At 37.9% G+C, this 15,695-nt stretch overlaps 1 long non-coding RNA gene across 1 annotated transcript in view; it reads left to right on the top strand.

Moving 5' to 3' along the window:
- LOC140664827 (uncharacterized) overlaps nucleotides 1–12,634 on the top strand; it is a 57,664-nt gene extending 45,030 nt beyond the window's left edge. Inside the window, exons 4-5 of the long non-coding RNA XR_012046501.1 lie at nucleotides 9,431–9,571; nucleotides 10,080–12,634. This is a non-coding gene — a long non-coding RNA (uncharacterized lncRNA). The remainder of the gene's footprint in view (nucleotides 1–9,430; nucleotides 9,572–10,079) is intronic.
- The last annotated feature ends 3,061 nt before the right edge of the window (nucleotides 12,635–15,695 follow it).

The following is a 15,695-nucleotide window of genomic DNA, read 5'->3' as shown; positions in this document are numbered from 1 at the left end:
ATTTTAATATTTATTGCAAATTAGCATTTAATTTTTTAAAGGAGTAACTCTTGGATTTTCTGCATATTTATATGTAACGATTTCTAGCTATATTTTCTTCCAACTAAATATGATTTCATCCAACTTTCTTATTAATTAGTTCATGCAATTACAAAAATCATAATAGCTTTGATTGCTGTTGAGTGGAAAATTTTGCAACAAAGTTTTACGATTGGCGAAACGTTATATTACATGCCGCAAAATTTCAACCCGATACTAAAAATGAAAATGTTTGTTAAGCAAACATTATTTAGTTCTCGTGTAACTTGTCCTTTGTAACTCGGTCACCGTCGGTGTTATTTTATTGTCCAACGCGTCACGCTCGTCCACTAACTTCCTAAAACGTTCTCGTTCGCAAAATTGGTACGCAGATGGATCTCGCGTTCAGCAATAGATAGATAGAGATAGAGATAGAGAGAGAGAGAGAGAGAGAAAGAGAACCGAAGTTAGTGTAAATCGAGCTTACAATCCAATCAGACAGTCCCCGACTCTGTCTCTCTTTCGAGCGCTCGAAGGTTCGTCAGACGCTCGAGGGAAGAAAGTGATAACGAAAGTGTGAGAAAGAAGAAGACTACTGAGGCGAGAGAATGTGTGTGTGTGTGTGCGCGTGTATGCGCGTTTGAGAGGAGAAGGATGGTAGCAGCTCAGAGTGACGATCAAGAAGAGGGCGGATAGTAAAGGCAGAAGCGGCAGGGCCGCAGAAATAGCCTCGGGGGTGGTTTAAGTGAGGGGCGGTATATAGCTGCAGCGAGGTAGAAAGGGAGAGTAGTTGGTGATCCTCGCGAGGGTGGGCGGTAGGGGACACGCAGATATTTCCGAGTACATTTTTGATGGGATTTTTAAATGAGCTCCAATTGCGTTAAACGCTACGGCTCTCGACTTAAGGCAAGATTTCCTTAAACGACGTTTCAGCCTCTCAGAGCTTCGGCGCTGTCTCGTTCCGGAATGAAAATTACCGGAGGTCGGCTTCGTCCTCTCCGCGCCCTTATATCTTGTGCCCGTTCTTGTTTTTTTTTCTCCTTCTTTTTTTCTTTTTCGTCGTCGCTTATGGTTATTTACTGCGTGCGTTCAGATATTAGTGACATCAGTTAGCTCTCGGATAATTATACAGATATCCACGAATGCGAATCAAAGTACAATTTCGCTGAATATTTGCGGCCTTTTTCAACACAGTTTTATGAACGAAATTTTTACTATCTACTAATTTTAAAAACTCATCAAAACAAGAGAAAAAGTGGATATTAATCTCTTATATCTCTGGAACACCTTATATATCAGACTTCTTGATAGCCCGATAAGCGTTGTGCTGCGTCTTATGCGGAGAAGTTGAGCATAAATTACGTATAAATTACGGAGCTGAGACAAATTGAAACACGATCATGAGATTGTTGCGTCCGCAATTAACAAGTTATTCGCTATAATCTACAATAATTTTTAGGGCAAGGATATTTATCACGATATTTTGGATATATTAACAAAAAATGTTATAGAAAAATTGTACGAAATAATTGTATAAAAAAATCTATCATTAAATATAAATAGAAATTTCGCATAAAGTCAATTACGAGTGCGAGATACGCGAGTAAGAATAAAATAAGGTAGAAGAAAGATAAAACGAAATAAATTGCGTCGAGTTTAAGTGTGCTTTTACGGCGACGATGAGACATGTCTTAAAACCAACAACGTAGGAATAGAAAAGGATAGAAGCATTCTCTACAGTGAAGATACAGCTGTACGACCCAAGAATTAGAAGTAATTTAAGAGAAAAAAAAATTTAGAGATAATTAATCTTTCTATTATTAACCTCAATCGCGGGATTTATACAACTCGCTAAATTTTATACGGTGAATAAGTAACTTTCTCTAAACATGTAATTAAACATTATTTCCAAGAATAAATATTAGCATGAAAAAAAAATGATAAATTTATCCGAAAAATATTTTAAATATTGCATATATTACTATTATATTATATATCGTGATTTTTAAATAATTTTCTTTTACTTTACGATGTCTACATTAAATGAGACTTTATATGTAAAATGAGATACGTTTGCCACATAATCGCAAATACATCGATTACGAAAGAAATCGGCGCTGAATCCTGTACGATACAAACAACGAGAGATTGTACCGATCGTCGGGGGCGCACTAAACACAACTCGAACACAGTTAACGGCCACTTATCGAATTAGAAGTTTAACCGTGCCACGTAATTTCGCGGCGGTAAGAACGTAATTGGCACTTAATCCCGTTAACGGGACGTTAACACGTAGCGACGACCCTTGGATCATATCCCCCGTTATTATTACGCGTAACGATGCATCCGCCAGTGACGGTCGTATGGATCCTAAAGACTCGTCGCTTTCTCGAGAGTATCGATGTGCACAATATTTCCGCTGACGCCGCCGTCGTGTCACGTTTACGCGGCATCTCTGCCGAAGCGCAGTAACATTGCAGCTGCGTCGACGAGAAGGTGAGAGAAACGGAAATAGAGAGAGAAAGAGAGAGAGAGAGAGAGAGAGAGAGAGGCTGCAACGCGCTATGAAGATTCAATTTTGCAGCAGCGTTCGCCGGCACGTGCGGCGCGTTAATCTCACGATGCTTAAGCGATGAATCGTCGTGCAAATTGTCGCGCACCCAGCCCACCCGTCCGGCACAATATTGCGTCTGGTTGCACTTGTGCGACACGTCCGATCACAGCAAGCGCCATAATGAGCTTGCTCGGGCTACTTTGTTTTGCGATAATGGACGAGAAATCGACCGGCGTCGCGTCTGCCATCGCATGTGATATCGCATATGATTGACGTAATTGTAATCATCATCATCATCATCAAGAATTAACAGTGCTGTACAAAATACATGAGTGTTTTTTCTTTAATTAATATATAAGAATTTTTACGGAATTTTTTTTCAATTTTTTAAATCTATTATACAAATTGATTAATTCTCTCTGAATAATATTTAATTGGTTATATCGTGATAATTTTTCTTTATTACATTTTAAAGATTATTAATTAAAAATCCAATAATTGTAAAATAATAATATATCCACGATTGAGATTAATAATGAAATTGATCTTAATTATTATTTTTTAATTATTGGATTTTTAGTTACACACAGACAGACAGATATAGATATGTAATAAAAATTCAGAGATAATAATATATATCGACAAAAACGAATTTATTTGTAATATTATGTCATGTTTGATGAAACTTCATATTGTGATGCAATATATTAAGAAGTGAAACGTCATTTAATGATTGATATAAATTTCAAACATCGAATTTTCGCGGAAATTTCTGCTAATCGAAAAACATTTGTTTTGTCGCTGTAGGAAATGCGAGAATCTGAAGATATTTGTCTCTCGGTATATGTTGGATAAGAGAACACTCTGGGAAATTAGACTACTTTTAATAACGAGGAACGAGGGTGGAAGAGATAGTGGGCGCTTTTCTCTCGCTCGCAGGACGAGTTGCTCACATCTGGCGCTCTATTTGAAAACTTTTGTCAAGCCGCCAGTCACACAAAATAAATACAATGTCGGTCACCGCGAAATGTGGACATAAATATATAACCGATAAGAGGAAATATGTATGCGATTAGTACGATCACCTCGTGTTCCATTCTTCATAGCATGCACTGATTCGTTCGACAAAATTTTTCAAAATAGCGAATAGTTTTATAAAAAATACTCTGTTAAAAATATCGGTCAATTTTAAATAATCTTTTCAAAAAAAGTAAATTTTTTCAAATCTTTTGTTTTAACAATCCGACAATTATAAATCAGATATCTATAAATCAGAAAAAACACAAGCAACGTGAAAATTTGTGCAATCTTTTTCCTTGATTACATCATTGTTTGAAATGATTGTTAAAACGTTGTTTAGATAATAATTAATAGTATTATGTATAATTCCAAATATCAACTATTATTATATGCATATATGTATATAATAACGTATTTATATAACTGATAGATTTGAAAGTTCCATTTATCAAACAGCTACAATCAAAGAAAACTTTAACAGCTGTATCACAGTGTATCTCATCACTCGAGGTTGATGCCTTTGTTTACTAATGAGTAACATCTAATAATAGATTGTTGTTTACCTGCTAAGTCCATCATTCCACCTCGATCGGTCCAACCACAACGAGCCTACAGTTCCTTCAAGAAAAAGAAAACCTGGTTGTATCTCTCGAGTCACCGGCTCCAACGATAGTCACAGATAGTGCCGACCCCCTGAGCTGCGAGCGCGAAAGCGCGTGACGATAGGGGGACGACGAGTCAGCAGTCCAAACTCTTAAAACTCTTCGTCGTCGAAGGGGATCGAAAAAATCCGTCCGGGATGCAGGTCGTTGCGCGAATGAGCGCGTCCGAATCACCGGCTACGTGTTTTCTTACAGGAGTTTGGCGCGCGACTGTGCTACTGGGGCCAACCCCGGCCGCCATCAACCCTCTTATGGCTCTGGTCCCTACGCGTTCCTCCGATCCCTCCTCGCCGCCTTCGTTCCATCTCCGTTTTGCACCCCTGGCTCGCTCGCTCTCTCTCTCTCTCCCTCCCTCTCCCTCTCTCTCTCTCTCTCTCTCTCTCTCTCTCTCTCTCTCTCTTTCTCCCCGCTTCTCTATTTCGCGCCGCTCCACATCGCACCCCACTACCTTTATCCCCACCAAAACGTTGAGCGTGACAATCCTTCTCTATTTTCCTTCCACCCTTCAGCGTCCTTCCTTTTTTTACCTACAGTGTCGTCCTCCGTCACTTCGCTCTCTTTCTCTCTCCCTCTTTCTTCTTTCTTCGGGGCTCTGATTCTCCCTTTTTTTTCCCGATCTCTGTTCTGTCTCTGTCGTTCTCTCTGCCTACCCCTTCTACTTGGTTTCTGTCTCGTTTTATCTTTCAGTCTCGTAGAGCTTCATTACGACACCTTTTCCCCCGTGAGCAGTTTCATCCCCCTCGATGCGACCATCTCGCTTCGACACCTTTGACCACTCAGGGGGTTATCCTGTCGTTCGCCGGGTCTCTGCTTTCTCTCGTTTCTTCAGCACTTTTCCTTCTCTCTCTTTCTCTCTCTCTCTCTCTCTCTCTCTCTCTCTCTCTCTCTCATACACTCTTTTCTTCTGTCTCTATATTTCCCCTCCGTTTGCCCCATCCGTCATCCATCCCTGTCTCGCTTGTGACGATGCAACCCTTTTCTGTCCACCCCATGCGCGGAATTACCACCGACATGGACCGACGCTTAGCGCCGGCGCGCGCGCCGCGATTCAAAACTGCGGTTAGAAGGGGTCGTCGGAGATAAGGATGCGTCCTAAATATAGCGACGTGGTGCTTAAGATACCCCCCACCTAGTTCCCGAGATCCTTACGAGCGTCTCTCTTAGTCGCGCTTGGAATTTCACGATTTCTTTCGCTGCCATAATGGTCTCGTACTCGCTCTTCTGTCCGTCGGAGATGAAAGGAGATTGATACACTCTTAGAAAGTCTTTTTCGACAACAAAGTACGCCAAGTAGACTTTGTTGAATTTCTTCATTATACAATTTTTTTTTTTTCCGAAGAATGCAAAGTACAAATTGAAATTGATTTAACTGCGACGAGTTTAATTGTCAATTCAATTTAAAATTATAAGTTGTATAAATCATTGCAATTATATATGTTATATATTTATTAATTATGCAAAAAAAGCTTAAAAAAAAGAAAGCTGAACTCATCAAAGTCACATCGTTTCCAATCTTTTCAACTCAAAGAATATTTTCAACGCGCAGAATGTCGCCTTTGATCACTCATTGGTCGATCGGAGAGGACAATATCTGCCTGTCAGCGTTACAGTTAATAAGAAACGCATACGAAGCAGCGTACGGAAGCAGCGGGAATGAAGTATCAGCGTGCGCGTCGCGTCGCTGTCCTAGCTTGCGTATAAATAAGGACGGGCTAAGCCCCGTTCTGGCCTGTAATTACGACGGAACTAAGCCGGGTATTCCGTGGATCGGTGATCCTTCGTGCCTGGCGCGACGCCGAGAATCTCCGCCCGGCCGAAACCAATTTGGAATTAATGTAACGTCCTGCGGAATTAACGTGCTGGAGTCCTGCCGAACGGAAACGGCGTCCGGCCTTTGACGCGCGAAAAACTTCCTCGTAAAAAATTCATAAGAATAACACAAAATCGAGATTTATCTCTTATTTCGTTTTATGTCGACATAGATTATCTTGGATATCTAGGACATCTCTCATTTTTATATATGTATGTACTAAATTTCTATATGATTTAAGTAATGACAAGTACGCAATTTTTCTATAGAATAATTTCCTACAAAATAACACGCAATTTTTATAATGCTTCTTGATTTTATCTAAAGAATGAGTAGACTGTTAAAATTATTGCTTGCTCATATTTTGAATATATCGTCGATAAAGGAATCAACAAAATAACAGAATTTAATTTATAATTACAATGATATTAACTATAATGACGTTAACTATTAATATTAAATTGCTTTATTTTTGGTAGTATGTTCGTTGATTATAACGGACAACTTTTGTTAAATATTAATACATATACACTTGGGATAAATTCTATTGTACTGCTAACGAATGTGAATCACGTCATTGACCCGATTTACTGTACAGATTTGTGTACACGCGTAACACGGGATACATGGATTATTACCACGGGATTAGGTCCTGTATGGGGTATATTAAATGAAAGACAACATATCAAGGAAGTATAAGTATGTAGTGTGTTGGCGTTATGCTAACGTCCGACATTTATGATTCGTTTTCGTATTTCTTAGTCCATCTACGTTATATGTTGCAGAAGTAATGTAAACTATTCAATAACGTGTAATCGTCGATTTCTTAATTGTCTTCGCATCTGCCGAGACAAGGCGTTCCTTAGAACCGCCTATAAATCACAAACGTCGTCGTTGGTAATATAAATTATATAATTTTCGTTGGTGAGAGATGATTGATCATCTCATGAAATTTAATGAGAGGAAATTGTTGGAAATAAAAGATACTTTTCAGTAATGTTGCCAGTTATAAAGGATAAAAAAGACGACAGATTAACTTATTAAAATAATCGAGCAAAGAATTATTTAAGCCCTAATACTTTTTTGATATTTGCCAAAAATGTTTCTTTTTTTATCAAACACCAAACTCTCTTCGTCTAATTAAAAATAAATAATCGAAGAATACAGTTGGTAAAACATTTTAATATCTTAATGAAAGGATTTGTAAAAAGAGCTATAAAGTAACAAGAGAAAATTACAAAATCTATTTTAAAATTGAATAGACACTACAGAAGGATGCAATCAATTATAGAAATATTCGTAAGTACAGCATTTCCAGACAAAGGATAACGAGAATGGCGCTAAATGGATCCAATCTGTCCTTCATTAATTTCCGTTTTGTTAATCATTATCAAAACGAAATCCCTCGGAAGAACGTAGATTCCCAACCGACTAGCCGACCACAGTATATTAAAGCGTCGTGAACATCAAACGGCTACTGAATTCACCAGATGGCCGAATAAGATGTCACGAATTAAAGCCGTATCGCGCTGATACGTAAGGTTTCTCCTCGCTACATAGTATTAGACTACTATTGTTTCACTGACAATCATCGCCTCTCCCGAGATTGAAGATATATTTTGCATATATATATATATATATATATATATATATATATATATATATATTTTAGATTGTTGAATATTTTCTAGATATATTTTAGATTGTCTCATTCGTATTATTTCTTAATATTAATAAAACTGGAAAAATCTTTGTTATTTTCTCATTTATTATTTTCGAAACAAAACGGAATTTTACACCTGTATATAATATTTGTATATAATAATGTTTAATAGCAATACATTGAAATTATGCAAGGTATATAAAACAATTAGTTAGTATCAATTTTATTGTATAATAACATTATTTACTAGTGTGATACATTTTTTTCAGAGTGGAATATGTGTAAAAAAATGTACAAATAAGTTTTTAATACAAGAATGTTTCAATAAACATTAATATAATGTTACAGTAATAATAAAACATTGCGTTTCACACTGTAAAAAAAAGAAAGATATAATTAAATAGACACGCGGATTTCAATTAAAGTCTCGTCCCAAATTCGACGTTCAAAGTACCTTTCTCGAAGACGAAGAGTCACAAGCAATGGGGGGAGAAGGAGAGATGAGGGAGAAGGGTAGCGCAGGGTGCTAGGAAGATTTAATTCGCTTTCGATTTGATTCGCCTCGAGGCAAACCATTGTTTCTGAATTGCGCGACAAAACGCGCGCAGAACCGACGACTGATGAAAATGAAATTAGGAATGCGAAAAGAGAGGAAAAAAAAAGAAAGAGAACGCGCTCGAGAAGAGATTGCAGGAGAGGATGAGAAAAGAATGATCGAGAGTGAAAGAGAGAGGGAGAGAGAGAGAGAGAGAGAGAGTGAGAGAGAGTGAGAGAGAGAGAGAGTTTGTACCAACCCCCTTATCCGATAGACCGACACGTACCTAAACCCTTTCCCCCCGTTGACAGTTTACTCGCGGTTCGCTTGTCATCGGCAAAGATACAAAGATAATTGGTCATTGGGGTATGTCATCGCGCGCGGGGCGAAGCGAGATAGACGAAACCAAGTACTTTGAAGAGGACAGGCACTTTGAGCAGATTTGCTTTGGCCGTTGTTTCGGGCTTGTATTTTAGTTTAGATCAAAAGACTGACGCCACTGACCAATTCAGCCGTATCTAAGCTGTCGCCTCTCCGTTTTACCGTCGGCATCCTTTCTCGTTCTCTCTGTCTCGTCGTTTGTCGTGTACTCGCGTTGTTATACAACGGCTCCCTCCTTTCTTTTTCTCTTTCTCTCCCACGTCTCGTCGCCTTTGTCTTTTAATGATAGATTCTTTGACAAATTTGTAGTCTACTTGTCTTTCATGAGAATATAACGCGAGCTTTAATTATGACAATATTTAACATCTGTGTTCGAGTCGAATCAACTTTAAATATTTATGTTAATGTAATACAATAGTTAGTTAGTCAGTCAGTCAATTTTGCGTTATTGGTTGAATAAAGTGCATTTATTTCCGTTAATCATTTTTCTATTTTTTCTTCCGAATCTTCTTCATGTTTACATATATCTTAAATAAAACTCAGTAAAAGTTTATTAAACTCTTAAAAATTATTAGAAGTATTTTCTTCAAACATCGAATGTTTAAATGTAATATATTAAACATTGAATGATGTGATGTATAATGCATTTAGTTAGATATGTAGTCTAAACGTGTCAGACAACCAACGAGTTATGTTTGTATTCTTCGAGATATCATTTAATTTAATTTCTAAGTTTTATCACACTTTACTTAACATAAATTTTATTTTTTTTTTTAAAAATGCAAAGTGGAAACAATCTTACGACTCGAACACAATAGGAAGGGGAAAAGATGGCGGCAAGAGAACTCTGGACAAGCTGGGAGCAATGGAATTGGAGTGGCAGGTGGCATAATGGGCACGTATGGTCTGCATGATTTGCATACCAATGGTGAGTAATATAAATTACACATAATTACCTGGGCGTTCCGAGGGAGATTCTGCTAATTTTATTCCGTTCTATTATATTTCTATTCCGCGATTACGGAGACAAGACCATAGGCCATAGGCCATAGGCCATAGGCCATAGGCAATCGTGAACTTGTTTAAATAAAGCGAGAAAAATTTTAACCGTTATATGAAATCTTGACAGTCGGGTTTTTAACATGAAAATCTGAAATATTGAAAGTTTCGGTCTTATGTATCCTATATATTATCTGATAAAATCGTTTTGCGCGCGAAACATACATTCAGAGGATAAAAAGGCTCGTAAAACTGAACGGCGTCGTTTTCAGGCGAAGTTTATGTATTTCACTTTCCTCAATTAAAAAGTTAACCGCGTTGTGCTATTAGAATCGTATCGCGTACCTAGTTATCAGATACGAATGCGATACTTAGGAATCGGCAATGTACCTCGGCGCGTTATTGTTAACCATTTGCTATTTTTTTTTTTTCTCCAGCATTGGACGATACAGGCAATGCCGTCTCGTGGCGTTTAATTTTCCAAGTTTTTCCTCGAAATGGGTCTTGGAAGTTCTTCAGTTTCGCCGGAGCAAAAGGAAGAAGGGGATAAGGGAAGGAAACAGGAGCAAGTAGATGAGATGCAGGAGAATGAGGTGGAGGGCGCTAACTTAGGCGCCTCGATCCTTTTTAATGTTTATAGTTTCGAGACGCGCCCAACATGCGCCGTAAACATAGCGCCGGCTCGCGCCTCTCGCATAGCACGGAGATAATTAGAGAGAAATATCGCTTAAAATAAAGTTCAACCGCTGAAAAGCGAGAGAAGCTCGCACGCCGTTGCTCTCTCTTTCTCTCTCTCTCTCTCTTTCTCTTTCTTTCGTGAGAAATTTGCGATGCTTCCGCGATAGAAACGCGAAAGCAAGCACAATCGAAACTTGGCTAATTGTTCGCCAACCAACTCGGCTTAGCTCGACTGCCGACACTTCCTTGTAGATGAAACATGATAACTTTGCAGATATTTTTGTAGATTTTTGCGTATGAGCATTTCGAAATGAGGATTCTATTTTACGATAGCAGCAATAAAATGTTGAGAGAAAATTTGCATATATATTATCACGAAAAAAAACTTAATAGTGTTGTTATACGAGATACATCAAAATTAACATATTTTCTGCCAGCGTAAATTTTGTTAATCGCGATAGCTTTCCTTAATTTTTCACCTCGGCAGAAAAATCGTAATTGTATAAAGTTATTTTTAGATTACTTGTCTTATTATTTTTTAACGATAAATCAATTGACGACATCCTTATCGGTAGCATGTCTGGCCGACACGCCCGTAATCGAGCGGCGGTGAAACCGAGCGTCGCTTTAGCCCGAAAGTTTCGCAAAGGTTGTTTGGCACGAGGCGATGGCACAAGGGGTGAATCCGGCCGACACTGATTTAGAAGCTATAAGTCAGCACCGACGCGCAATTACCCCCCTCCGCCTGTCAGAGAGCCGGTTCGAGCGCGGCTTTCGCCGCGGGATGCTTACCGTGGGATTCGATCCCACGGGCTTATAGCTTTTGAAAATGGTGAAAAATGGCGAGAATCGTGCGCTCCCGTCGCCGTTTGCCGGGCACGATCCGGGCTTTCTTTTCCTGTCTAAATGCAAACGTTATCACGACAATTTTGTAGTCACTCGTTAACCACACTTTAACGAGTAATCGATCGTCGATATGATGCATGTGAAATTCGAGAAAAGAGAATGTACTATATCGACGAGCAATAGATAGCTGGAGAGATAAAAAAAAAAAAAAAAAAAAGAAAAATAGAATTTCCCGGTGCACTAGAAACTCGTCGAGGAACCGAGGAGCCAATTTCTACGAGGCAAAGTTCCATTTTGCTGCGCGCGTCAGTTTTGTAGCACAGTAATACGACTTTAAGCAGTATATAACGATATTTTAGCGTTATGATTATTATTGATGTATAAGTTGGATATTACATGTTGGATTTACACATGAGTTTCCTAAATTAAAAATTTAACTAATAAAACTCTCTCTTTATGTTTGACCTAAATAAAATTTAAATATTTATTTTATATTAAAGCCCAACGCAAGTAACTTGCTACTGTGGATGTATTTATATTTTTTTCTTTGTTTAAATCATTCATAATCTGTGTAAGAAGCTGATATACGAGCTATTAAAACTATCGAGTCTGTCAGTCAATCCGTCTTGAGTTATCAGTTGAATGGAGCGAATTTATTCTTATCAGTCGCCTTTATACTTTTTTTCTGAATTTTTACTACTGTTTGCTACATCACAAATTTCTCGGCAAGATTACTGATGACATTTTTGTCCCTTTAAATTCCTTAAATTTTTATTAGTTTATTTTTATAAAAAAAAGTTACCGCACATCTTTGAATCCTTTCAAATTAAATTTTCCAATTCTCTTGCATTTATATCACAATATTTTCTTAAAAAAGCAGAAACACGAATCATCAGAGATTGAATTGATAGTCATTAAGTATATTTGATAATCGCAACGTCAGGCGTCGCTATTGACGATGCGATGCAGCGAGTAGGACGAGCTCATTCTAAATTCGGTCGAATAAGAGCTTGGGGTGCCACGAACGTCTCCGATGCATAGCGGACAGCCACGCAAAGTAAAGGCTTTGACCAAGGCTCGATATGTAAATACATTTTGCGGCCTTCTCTGCGATGACGCCGGGGTAGCCACGTTAGCTGTCCTGCAGACGCGGTACGTGGTTCCCTATGGATTCTCCGTAACACCCGCATTCCAATACGAGCGGACGGAGAACTATCTCGCGGAGCTCTGGAAGGATCGAACGGGACAGCAGCCAGGACCGTGCGCCACGTTATCCGGCTTTCCTACGACTGGATAACGGAAACGCTTGCGGTCCACATTCGCATGATTCCATATTACTATGTAATCCGATTCTACAAAGCTAACAAAAGTTTATTTATCACCGATAGATACTTGGCCAAAGTTTCTACTAATCGTAAACAGGAAATAATAATAATAATAATTGTTTATGATTAGAATAACACATCAGAATTGCAACGAAAAGTTTAGATTTCTTAGTTAAAGATATGTATGTAATATATTTAAATATTAGCAAAAATCAATTTTATAAAAATCTGACAAAACTAATAATTGAAAATTGATAAATAACATGATTTTTTTTATTTATATAGCAGTTTTTAGAAAATATATATATCTAATGGTTTTTTTGTCATTAATTAGGAAAAACATTAATTACAAATGTTTTTTTTAAATAAGAATATAAAAAAATTATGTGACTTTCTGCATAATACAAATCTATTTAATTGGTGTGTCAGATAATAATATAAATCTAGGAAATACGTTGCCTTTAAATTTTAATAATTTTTTGACTAATATTTTATAGTCTATGCATCTTTAAGTAAGAAGAAAAGTTTAATTGGATATTTTTGAAGAGATAATTATTTTACTTTGAATTATATGAGTGTTGTAATAGAGTATACACAAGTGGCTAACAAGCACAACGTTTGTATTTTAATAAGCTGATTGAAATAATTGATAAATAAATCGGTTTGATAACGTCTGCAATATTCGTATACTTTCAAATATCTGTTAATTATATCATACAAGCCACGTCAAGAGTTTTGTACATTTAGAAGATGTCACAGTCCTTGTAACCGCTCGCTATAGAGTAGTAATCACGGAGAAGTTTAATTGGGACTTCGTTCGTAATAAGTTTTCCAAGTATTCGTCGGAATACATGCAAGCCTTCATGCTTTAAAGTCCCCTCCGATTGCGCGGCCGCTTTTTGAATTCACAATCGATAATTCGGAGCAGCGCAATATCCGCCCTAGAGGCGACCGGGTAATTTGCTCGGTCGTCTCGCAATTCCATTTACACGACGGCTTAACCTAAGGTTAATTTGATAGTAACATTAATCGTCGCGCTAACAACGATTAGGCCAACTAAACTAGAATTTTAGCAAATCACGGCATGCAAATAGATAAAATAATCTTTATTTAAACGGAATTTCGTTAAATTTTGATTTATTAATCTTAATATTAATAAGTGGAAAATTATGTAAAGGAAGGGTTGCTTTTAGTAAAATATCGGTTAAGAAATAATCCACTCTCAAGAGTAGTCAAAGGATTAATAGCTGATAAAAATTTGATGCTAGTCTTGCCAAAATCTAACAATTATGATTTAGATGTCTTAAAAAACATTATTGTCGCTTCTTATGAGGATATATTAAGGCATATTTATTATTGCTTATATATCATCACGCCACAAGGATGACGAACTGACGCAAGGCTTAAGTACTGATGTAAGGACTGATTAAACCGGTCGAAAGAGCGTCGAAAAAAAAATTTTTACACCATCAGCGCCTTTTTTCTCGTGTCTTTTCTTTTATGTTTCTGTCTAATTGCTTTGCTCACGTTCGACGGATGAGAAGCTCCTTGGTCACGTGTCCTGGCTGTCGCTCAAATTGTTCCGCCGTAAAGATTCTTCTGTGCGTCTCGTCGCGCTTAACAATCGGAGAAACGTGTATCAGTTCGCGCGATCTTAATGTCCACTTTTGCACATAATAGTGAAACGACTCACTGCCTCATTGTTACAGTGCACTGTTACTTCGTTAAGATTACACGTTTACCGAAGCGTCGAGAAAGAACATAACAATCGTATTGTCGGTCACGTTACATCAGCTATATCAACTTCACTTTATGAAATCGATCTTCAACACGCAATTAATATGGTTTAATTTAAGTAGATTTAGTTTAATGGATTATTGGATATGGATAATTATTGAGTTATTAAAAATAAATTGAAAAAGGAGCTAGTCCTTAATCTTTAGAATAAAAAGATTCTCGAGACGTCGATAATTGATCGAAACGAGAAAGCGACCACTTGTCAATCTTTTTCACTCCGCGAATTGACTGACTTCTTTTCGCGAGATGCGATTCGAATGTTGCTCGCTCGCGTGGCTTATCGAGATGTCACTCAGGTCAAAAGGATATCGATAGACTGGCACGGTGTGTCGCGTGTAGTCACCATCGGCATGGCATACTTCTAACAACAATACTACGTGACGCACGAGCGAAACGGAAGAATCGTGTGCCTCGTCGCGCCGCTCGGCTGATGTAACGACATCGGGAGCAACCGTGACGGGCGCGGCCTTCCGGATGCGACCGGATGTTGAACGAAGCCTATTACGATGAGCGGTAATCCTCTACACGGAATCGCGCCGCTCGCACAGAGCGAGTTCCTCGAATCCGACGATAAATCGTAACAAGCGCTACTTCGTGCTCTTTCTCTTATTATGAAAAAATTATTCGGTTCAATCAATTCAGTAATCGATCGGATAACAACGACGTAATCATTTACTAAAAATCAATAACAGTCTTTCTACTTTGAAATTAGTATAAATGGGGGGAGTCGAAGAAATAAAGAAATACATTATCGCGAATTTCGTATACTTAGTATGTAATTGAACAATTTGCAAATTTATTTGTCTCTGATTTATGTGGTTGCTCTTACTTTGCTTCGTATAAATTTCTTCTACTTTTTATTTAGTCTGCGTTTTATACATGAGATCCTCTATTATTATATCTTTTGACGCGCGATACGATTAGATAACATACAAAAAAATTCGCAATCTTCCGCCATACGCCCACATTGGCCTAGATGCCTCGAACATTCGATTGGATTTCATCCAATGTGTGTTGGGCACAAAATTCCTGGACAAACAAGGATATGAAAAACAAATTTAAAGTTTTAATTAGAAATATACAAAATAGTTGGAAAAAAATAACGTGTTGTAGAAAACATGAATACTGGAATAGTTTCTATATGGATTAACATTTATTCATTCATTATTATTACTGTACTTGTACATTTATGTAGGCGTCGCGTTGACAACGCACACCATCGCGCAACTTTATGACAATAGATCGAACGAGCTCGAACAGTCGGCAGGAAGTGTTTCTCGTCTGATTTGTGAATGGGTGTGTACGTGTGTGCAACCGTGTGTACGGTATTTTGCTCTCTGTCGTATATCGCTCGCAGGTAACGAAGCGAATCGCCCGGTAGCTCCGTATCTCTGACGTGTGTACAAA

The sequence above is a fragment of the Anoplolepis gracilipes genome, chromosome 4 (genome assembly GCF_047496725.1).
Source record: "Anoplolepis gracilipes chromosome 4, ASM4749672v1, whole genome shotgun sequence".
NCBI lineage: Eukaryota > Metazoa > Arthropoda > Insecta > Hymenoptera > Formicidae > Anoplolepis > Anoplolepis gracilipes.
The sequence above is the reverse complement of the archived record's forward strand: the minus strand, read 5'-3'. Positions and strand labels throughout refer to the sequence as shown.